The sequence below is a fragment of the Oryzias melastigma genome, linkage group LG5 (genome assembly GCF_002922805.2).
Source record: "Oryzias melastigma strain HK-1 linkage group LG5, ASM292280v2, whole genome shotgun sequence".
NCBI classification, from domain to species: Eukaryota; Metazoa; Chordata; class Actinopteri; order Beloniformes; family Adrianichthyidae; genus Oryzias; species Oryzias melastigma.
The window spans coordinates 24,623,172-24,631,979 of NC_050516.1; the positions used below are offsets into that span (position 1 = coordinate 24,623,172).

An 8,808-nucleotide genomic window follows, 5' to 3' on the forward strand; every position below is an offset into this window, starting at 1 on the left:
CACATGAAGTCCTACAACAACAGTTTTGGGAGCGAGATTGTTCAAGCAATTATTTTACACTCAGTGATAAATTTGGCAACAGTGCGCACAAACAAGCCTCTGGAAGCAAATGGAAAGACGCGCCTCTCCATTTAGCGGCACGCTTAGTTAACGCTCAGCCGAAAGCCCTTAACACTTGAAGATTCACAATGGTAAGGTTAAAAAACAACTGTATGCTTGTCTTCCATTTGACCTCAATTCATTCTCATAAATATATTCACAAAGGGAAAACAGAAATAAAAACTTAAATATTCCCAGGTGCCACCAGTCCTCAAGGACAAGGAGTCCGTCTTTTTCTTCTCCGGCCGGTGCCATGGGTAATTACTGACAGCTGGTGTTGTCCACTAAAGGTCACCAAGGTAGCCTTCCTCAGAGCCCTGTCATGCTTCTGCCCGGCTACATAATGACTGTATGCTAATGTTGCTAATTAGCAGGAAGTGTCAGAGCAGCGTTTATTTTCTGTCACTGAATGGAATTCCTAAGGGGGAAAAGAGAGGAGGAGAAGCTAGCAGACTATCATTGAAACCAGCCAACCATTAAATCAGATGGCCCAACTTACTATTCTGCTGCCATCACCTATAGCATGCTTTTGTTCTATCTTTAAACGGCTGTTTTGTTAGCAGGCACCTAGCATGTATCTGGACTGCATGCGTAACTCGGTATGTGAATTAAATGCAGGAATACCTGGTTTTCACTGGCGCTCCTGACAAATTAATGTTGCTGTAAAACACAGGTTTAATAGATGTTCTAAACACTCAAAACCAGGGGTGCCCAAACTTTTTCGCTCAAAGGGACAAAATCTAAATGAAATGACAACATTTTTGTGCATGCTATGAAATAAAAAGAGAAAATAAAAATTATGGTTTAATTTATTTATTTTAATTCTGTTTTCTTTAAGTAGTACACATTAGTAAGAATAAAAAGTAAGCAATTTTTTGCCATTTTTGATTAAAAAGAAGATCTAGCAAAAACAAACTTTCTTCCATTGAAAACAGCAAACTGGGATCTTAACCCGGGCTCCCACGGCAAGCGTTACAGCTCAGGTGTGACGCGGGAGCAGTCTAGCTACAGCAATGACTCCCATTTGGGTACAGGATGGTTGCAGCCACAGGCTCTGCTGTTGACCTCGCGAAACTCCGAACTCACTTAGGTTCAAACGATAACCATTTATTTTGATTTAGGTTGTTAATACCGCCAACTTCACAAAAAAGGCTGCGGCTCAGCTACGGCATTTGGCAAAAAATTTGAACCCAACAAAACTTATTTGAAGCACCGGAGAGGCCAGATTGCAGAGGTTGGGCGTGATCGTATGCAGCGGAGGTTCCTCTCGCACTTTTAAAGTTATGTAAAGACTCTGATTGTTGCATCGTGCCGTGGGACTAATGAGAGACGTGGAGCTGGTCTTCTGACTTTATCCATTTACCACTCCATCTTGGCTAACTGGAAACGGCCGCTAAAACCATCAAAAGTGACCGTGAAGGCTCTTGAGAATTTCTAACACAAAAAGCCCAGGGCTGACTCACTTCGGGGTTGTTTCACCCATAGCGACAGGCATAGAAAGGGCTAACCTGCGCCACCCAGAGGCCAAAAGAATATTACGTAGAGCTTTGGAACGCCGTAGAGAATCAAACGGGTAAGGGGTTTTAACTAAACGTTCCGCGACTTCCATAGCCACGTCTTGGCGGGCCAAAAGATAACCCACGGGCCCACTTTGGGCACCCTTGCTCAAAACTAAATGTCAGAATGTATTCAGACTGGATGCATTTGTTTTGCTTAAAGTGATCTGTTAATTAATTTTCAGTCTGAATACACCCAAGAAAACCCTGGTCCGGAACCAGGACCCACTCTCTGACCCATCTTCTGAGGTTGTCTCGGTTGTTACCCATCAAACTGAGCTCCAGTTCGCTCCGAGTTTTTCTCAGTCTGAATAGACTCCATGCTCGAAACAAAACAACTGGACCAAACTGCCACCATAGGCCTGCTTTACGGTACATGAGCAGAGCAGGAAGGTAGCAACCATGAGCGGAGGACAACAAGGAGCAACGATGACCCACAGCAGCTCATTAAAATGCCATCGGATGAATTCAGGCTCATTAAAACCATGCTTCTCAAGCTGTTTACATGACTGTCTACATGTCAGACACATTTATCAGCGTACCTTCTGAGCCCCCCTCTTCACAGGAACCGGCTTGAGCATGGGTGGCCAACCCTGGTCCTCAAGAGCCTCAGTCCTGCCTGTTTTCCAATTCTCTCCAACCAGCTTAATGTTGATTAGCTGACTCAAGTGATCCCACATCCTAACTGACTGAACACACCTGATTTAGGTTGTCAGCATCAAGCAGTCCAGGGAGAGCAGGAAAACAGGCAAGGTTGAGGCGCTTGAGGACTAAGGTGGGCCAAGCCTTGGTCTTGAGTATGCCTCCGCCGTATCAAAGTAGCAATAGAAAGTGTTGTACCTGATGTTAATCCAGACGTTCAAAACTAGTCAACGTTTGAATAGTGAACAAGTTTGAATAAGTGAACTATCTGGAAAAGGACTGCTAAGATTAAGGCTAATTTCTGCCTCTCGTTGCTTTGATTGCCGTTGTAATTCTTGGCCAATAACTGAAGAAATCTGTAGTCACGTGGTTGTGCTTACAAGCTTTGGTCAAGAAAGTCCGCTTGACGGCAGTCTGAAAAACGACCAAACACAAGGTTCAGGACTTGATCCGGACCAAATCAAGCAGACTTGGTCCAGAACGATGGATTTTTCCATTCTAAATACACCCTCAGACTTATAGAAAATCAAAATGTTTTGCATTCTGGTTGAAAGATGGAGGGACATAATTCTTTTTGACAATTACAGAACGGCATCTTCGTAACAGTCGATAGCCACAGGGCTTAGATAATTGTTTTTACCTGTATGGCAATACTGTTGTGAGCCATTCCCACCATGGCGCCACTTCCTTATCGTTGTTTTTTTTCCCCAGCTAAGAATCAGTTTGACACTCAGCTGTTTGCGAGTACAGCCGACTGCAACGTCAGACAGTTTTTAGAAGAACTATATAAATGCAAATGTTTCTATATTGTGTTTATATCAAGTGGAGAAGTGGAGCAGTGACTATGACACTTGAGTTGTTATTCGGGCTTTGGCTCGCAACAGTATCTTAGGAGGGAGAAGCCATTACTTACAGTATCTGTTGGCATTACTTCAGCAGGATTTGACTGTTGATGGACTTAGAAGAATTAATTAAAAGATTGACTTCCTTGAATTGATATTCAATGCACACACTGTGGTAACAAGAGAGGAATGTCTGTTCAAGAGAGCGGGTCCAAGATATTCATTATCTGAAGCGATGTTCATCTCCCTCCAATAAAACCTCCATCTCAAATTTCTCACAGATCAAACAGCATGCACAACAACATGAGCCCTGACTTTAAAGACTTCCATGTAAATAAATGCTTGTATCTAGTTTGATTTAAATATAAATACATGTGTATATTGTATTTGTCACACATTATCATAGAGGACTCCACTGAGGCACCTGAACTGCTGTTTCCCCCCAAATATTTTAATATATTGAAAAATATTTTAGAGTGACAGGGGATTTCAAATTGATAAAAAAAAACAACATTTTTCAAAAGGGATTTCGAAACAGGGAACAAGACACCCTTGACTATTTATGAATAACTTTTTCAAAAAATATTTTGAATAGGGGGAAACAAAAGTAGGAATTTTTACCTATGACAGTTTTTACAGGATCCTTTACCTGAGAATTCTGCCTTAATGAATAGATATACAGTATCTTTGTGAAATAGCTATTCTTTTTATTAATTATCATGAAGTTATGAAATATTATAAATATATTTGAATAACAGAGGCAAAACAAAAAAATCTAGGGATCTCAAGGCATTTTTTGTTTTATTATAACTTTTAGTCTTTTTATAGTCATAGTGTTTTTAGTATTTATTTTTAACAATTAAAGTTAGAGCTGTCAAAATACCATGTTAATTGTGATTAATTAATTACAGACATTTTAGCGTGCTATTTTTGTTAATCTTGTTTTTGGGTCAGATGGTTACTTCTATGTTATGCATACCTGGAGGAGCATTTTATCCCACTCATACCATTTTCATTTAAAATAAAAATAAAATATTAAATAAAACATTACAACTTCAGTCCTGTTATATTTTAAAGTTTAAATAGTTTTTTTTATAAAAGCTGATTGTTTAACACGCTTTGTTTTGTAATGGTAACTACTTCAGCACGACCTGCGCACGGACCGCGCTCCACTTTACCTACTTTTGAGAAAGGTGATCGTCGTAAGAAGTATAAAAAAAGCATAATTTTAGAGGGAGAGTTCACCTCTCTGTGCTTGCTTTTTGTCCCCATGAGGAAGCAGAAGTAAAAAAAAAAGTCCCAGTAGTTGAATGTCTCTGTGGTGTTTCATTTCTTCTGTCTTAGATTCTCTCCCCCATTTACTTTCTGCTTTATCCCAGTCTTTCCCTCTTTTCTACTGTCTTGTTATTGTGGGAAACTGTGGAATAAGGCATAACAACTAAATAAGAACACTCTGGACCTGATGTTTTCTCATTGTTTGTTTATTTTGTTTTTTGTTCCAGATTGGAAAAAAAAATGACCCCTCATGGGTGTCAAAGTAAAGCTTGGAAGTCTTTTATAACTTAAAAAAAATGTAATAAAGCTATCTTTTTAGTTTTATTTTGATCTTTTACTGCACCACAATGTCACAAACCTAAATAAAATACCTTAAAATGAGGCATTTAACAGCAAGGCAAGATACATTTATTTGTATTTCACATTCCACAGAGTAACTCAAAGTTCAGCTATTAATCGATTATAAATATTGGGATTACAATTACAAACAAATTAATCGCATGATAGCACTATTTAAAGTCCCACTCCAGTCAGCTTTTGATCCATTTTAAAAGTCTTCCCAATGGTCTTCTAACTATTTTTTGGAAAACCTGTCACCTACTGTTTTTGGCTAAGATAATAATTAGTTGGTATGAAATTCACCTATGAATTGTAGGCGGAACTGTGGCTAGAAAATATTTTTTTAAAAAAACAACAAAAACCCATTTTTCATTCATCATAGGAACTTGTGGGGGAAGGAGGGATTTCTAAAAAACATATTTCATGTGGCTGCTAGCAGAAACTAGCAATTGAGAAAACTTTTTTGATTACATTGGAAGTTTTTTCAGAAAGTCTAAGATGTTTGTTGACTTACAGAAGCCCTGTTTCCGCTTAATTCTATTAAAAATATTGTTTTTAATCACGTGTCAAAGATCCGGCCCCCCAGATTATCTTATTTTAGTATTTACGGCCTGATATTATCTTGCTCTTATCTTGTATAATTTTAACAAAATATATTTTTATGGAGAGTAAAATATTGAAAGTTATTTAAGGTTTAAGTCATATTCTTTCTTGTTTTTATTTATAGTAACTTTGAAAGGTTTTTAAAGTTTAAAAATGTAGTTTTAGTTTGTTCAATAAATGTTTATCCAGTTCGGTCCGCGACCCTAAGGTGTGTTTTGAATTTATGCCCCCTTTGCGATTGCTGCTTTACGGGTAATCAGAAGTTGTAGTTTAAGGTTAAAAGTTCAAAAGAAGATCAGTTGTTTCCCCTAAAACAGAAAATATGAGTCAGAATTACGCCTGATTAAGAGGATACATTGAAAGATAATCTGAACATTTAAAGAAAATATACAGCATATGGAGAAATACTGCGGATGCGAGTGCAGGATTCAGCAGGGGGTGGGTGACAATGGCTATATAGTTTGATTTATGCACAGGTTTGGCTTAATGGTATCAACACAGGCGGTTGGAATGGCTTCCCTCACCATTCCCGCACTCTAGGGGAGATGCTTCAATTACTGTGACGGGAGTTGGAGGAGTGTGCCACATGTGAGACACCAGACTGACAGCTATTTAAGAGGCAGCCTCGTAAAAGAGATTTGTGCCCATCTTAGCTGATGCTGTGCGGCTCCGGGCTTCAGCGGTGGGGTCTGACGGCTGCAGCACTGAGCCCCTCTCCTGCTACGGCTCGCTCTAATCTGCGGGACTTAGTGCTCCCTGCTTGCATTATGGATCATTTAGTAAAGCCATAAAAAACTGAGGTGTTTTCACATGAGGAGGTATTTCGACACTGCTTTGGATGTAACTCATTTCCACGTAGATGCTCCTAGAAAGTGAGAGAGAGCGAGTCTAAAAGAATGGGGGGGGGGGAATGAATGAAGTGTAAAGGAAAGGAAACTCTGCCGTGTCATAAAAGCCAATGGTCTGCTTACATTGATCCTCTTCCAGATCCCAACATGGATTTTAGGATATTTTTTATCTCCCATGAAAGAGATTGTAAATCTGTTCTTTGTTAACCCTCTGAAATGTGTCTTTTAATAGACTCGGTCAGTTAAACAACACTGTAAGCCACTGAAGCACTCAAGCTTTAAATCTCGACATTCTTACATGATTAAGTATTTCTATTATCTGGAAATTATTGCCAGTTTATTTTTAGTAATTAGAAAATAATAAAAGAAAATTAGCAGAACCTTGATTCCCAGCATACCAATTGTGAATCTATGATTCTGTTGTCAGAACTTTCTTACACATTAAATCACTCTACCTTTTCACACACGACCCTATACACTTGGATCAGCCAAAATCAATGATGTCAGGCATCGGGGTTGGGAGCACAAAGCTGTGTGTTCTTAGTCATATACATAAGGGTAGTTGGCAGGAAATATTGATTGTAAGTTGCTCCTGCCGTGTTGCATTCCCCTCTTCTGTGATCCGTTTGCTCCCAAATGCCTCATCTACTGCTAGCATGACAGGTGTTCCAAATGGTGACTGCAGTAATTTGCAACCTCTTGAGGCCGGAGCAACTTGAAGGGTGATTATTTGTTTAATCCCCTTGTGGAGTTCTGGTATTACATACAGGAGTGGAGAATCGTTCAGAGTGACAACGTGGGTGTGAAAAAGAAATGAGGTTCAATGAATCAAAAAGAAAGAAACATTAAAATGGAAAAGAAAAATGTATAAAACAATTTTTTTAAAAAGCTTAGTTGATTTTATCTGAAGAGTTTAATGCTATACAGAGCTGCGTAAATGTAGCTTTTTTATAAAACACTCAGGGATTCAGATAAAAAAAATGTTTTAATTAATTGCACAAAAAACAAAAATTAAAAACATAATGACTCAATTTATCTATAAGGGAGAAAAAACTCTTAAAGTCCCACTCCGATCATCTTTTGATAAATAGTACAGCGTTGTTTTACTTATAATTATGTTATTTTACGCAAAAATCAAAAGACCTGTGTTGAATTTCAAATTTCACATCTGAATCACATCTGGAACAACTCCTCACTCACTTCCTTCCCTGCAACTGAAAGCTCTCTGTTTACGTTTTCCCACAAGCTCAGAGGTCTGCAACCTTTTAAACTTTAAGAGCCATTTGGGTCGATTTCTCACTCACCACAACCAAGTGGAGCCACACGTCCTTTGGAAAAATAAGACTTTGTATTTATGTTATTGTTATTTTTATAAGATATATAAATACACAAGCATTTTTTGGCATAAATAAAGCAAAAAATAGATTCATTTCCCAAATATGAAACAGTTTGTAACCTTTAACAGAGATTCACTAGACTTCCTTTCAAAATAAAACACTTCCTGTGTCAAATAGGATCATTTCGATGGATCAAATCTAGTGCTAGGTAGAGTCAACAAAAAAAAACAAAAACATATTTTTTATTGTTTGAGGTGCTTCTTAGCCAGAAGTTCATAAATCAAATTTTCTAAAATTAAAATAGGGCTAATTAACTGTATTTTTTGAACCATGAGCCACACTTAAAACACTTATAAGTGTGCCTTATAATGCGGAAAATACGGTAATAATTACAGCAGCTCTTAAACATACAGGAGTAAAAGTGTGGTAGCTTAGGATGCAACAACTAATGCAACCATAATAATTTTATTTTGCCAAAAAAAAAATATGACAGAGGACAACAAGAATTCATCCAGATTATAAATCGTTATTCAAAAAAATGTTTAAGTGAGAAAAAAACTGTTCTAAATGACTTTCGTGTTTAATTTTGCTGACACAAAAAATTCACAATGTTATTTTATATGAAAACAAAATGACTGAAGTAGAAAATAAGATTCTTTTTACACTTATGCCAACGTCTTGTTCCAGGTTTTTATGCACTGAAGCAACTTTGAGCAGTCTGTCCACGCTGCCAAAATATAAAGTGGGAGAGCAGTTAACAAGATTATTTATCCTAGTCAACAAATGTCAAATTCTATGTGATATATTCTTTATGATCAGCTGCCAAAACATTGTAGAAACAGATTTTTAGCAATCCATACACGGTGAAGTTTAGTTGTATTTAGTCTTGTCCACAAAAGAGGTTATGTCTTTTTATAAACTTCCAAATCTTTAGCTGTTTGTATCCAAAAATCAATTTGATACATAAATAAATAAATTCCTTTTGTTCTGCAACAAAGTTTCAGGGCAAGAACTACACAAAGATGGTTGATGAAAGAAAATGTGTGGGGTCCTTTTAAGGTCAAAGAGTGGAATGCACTCTGTAAGTCAGGCTGGAGTCTTTCTGACATCATTTATTTGCTCCGTGGTCAATGCTGTACCTCACGGGAGCAGTGAGGTGTTTCCCCAGTAATAAGCCCTTGATAACCAGTAACCGAAGGAGTATGGCAAGCCAATCCAGTATAAAATAGATATCCTTGATATCAGGCTGTTTTAAGCCCACTAGTAA

General features: G+C 37.9%; 1 protein-coding gene across 1 annotated transcript in view; it reads right to left on the reverse strand.

Annotated features, from left to right (window-relative positions):
* Positions 1 to 8,808, reverse strand: part of LOC112145389 (cadherin-22) — a 227,533-nt gene that overhangs the window by 71,783 nt on the left and 146,942 nt on the right. The gene's annotated exons all lie outside the window — the stretch shown is intronic.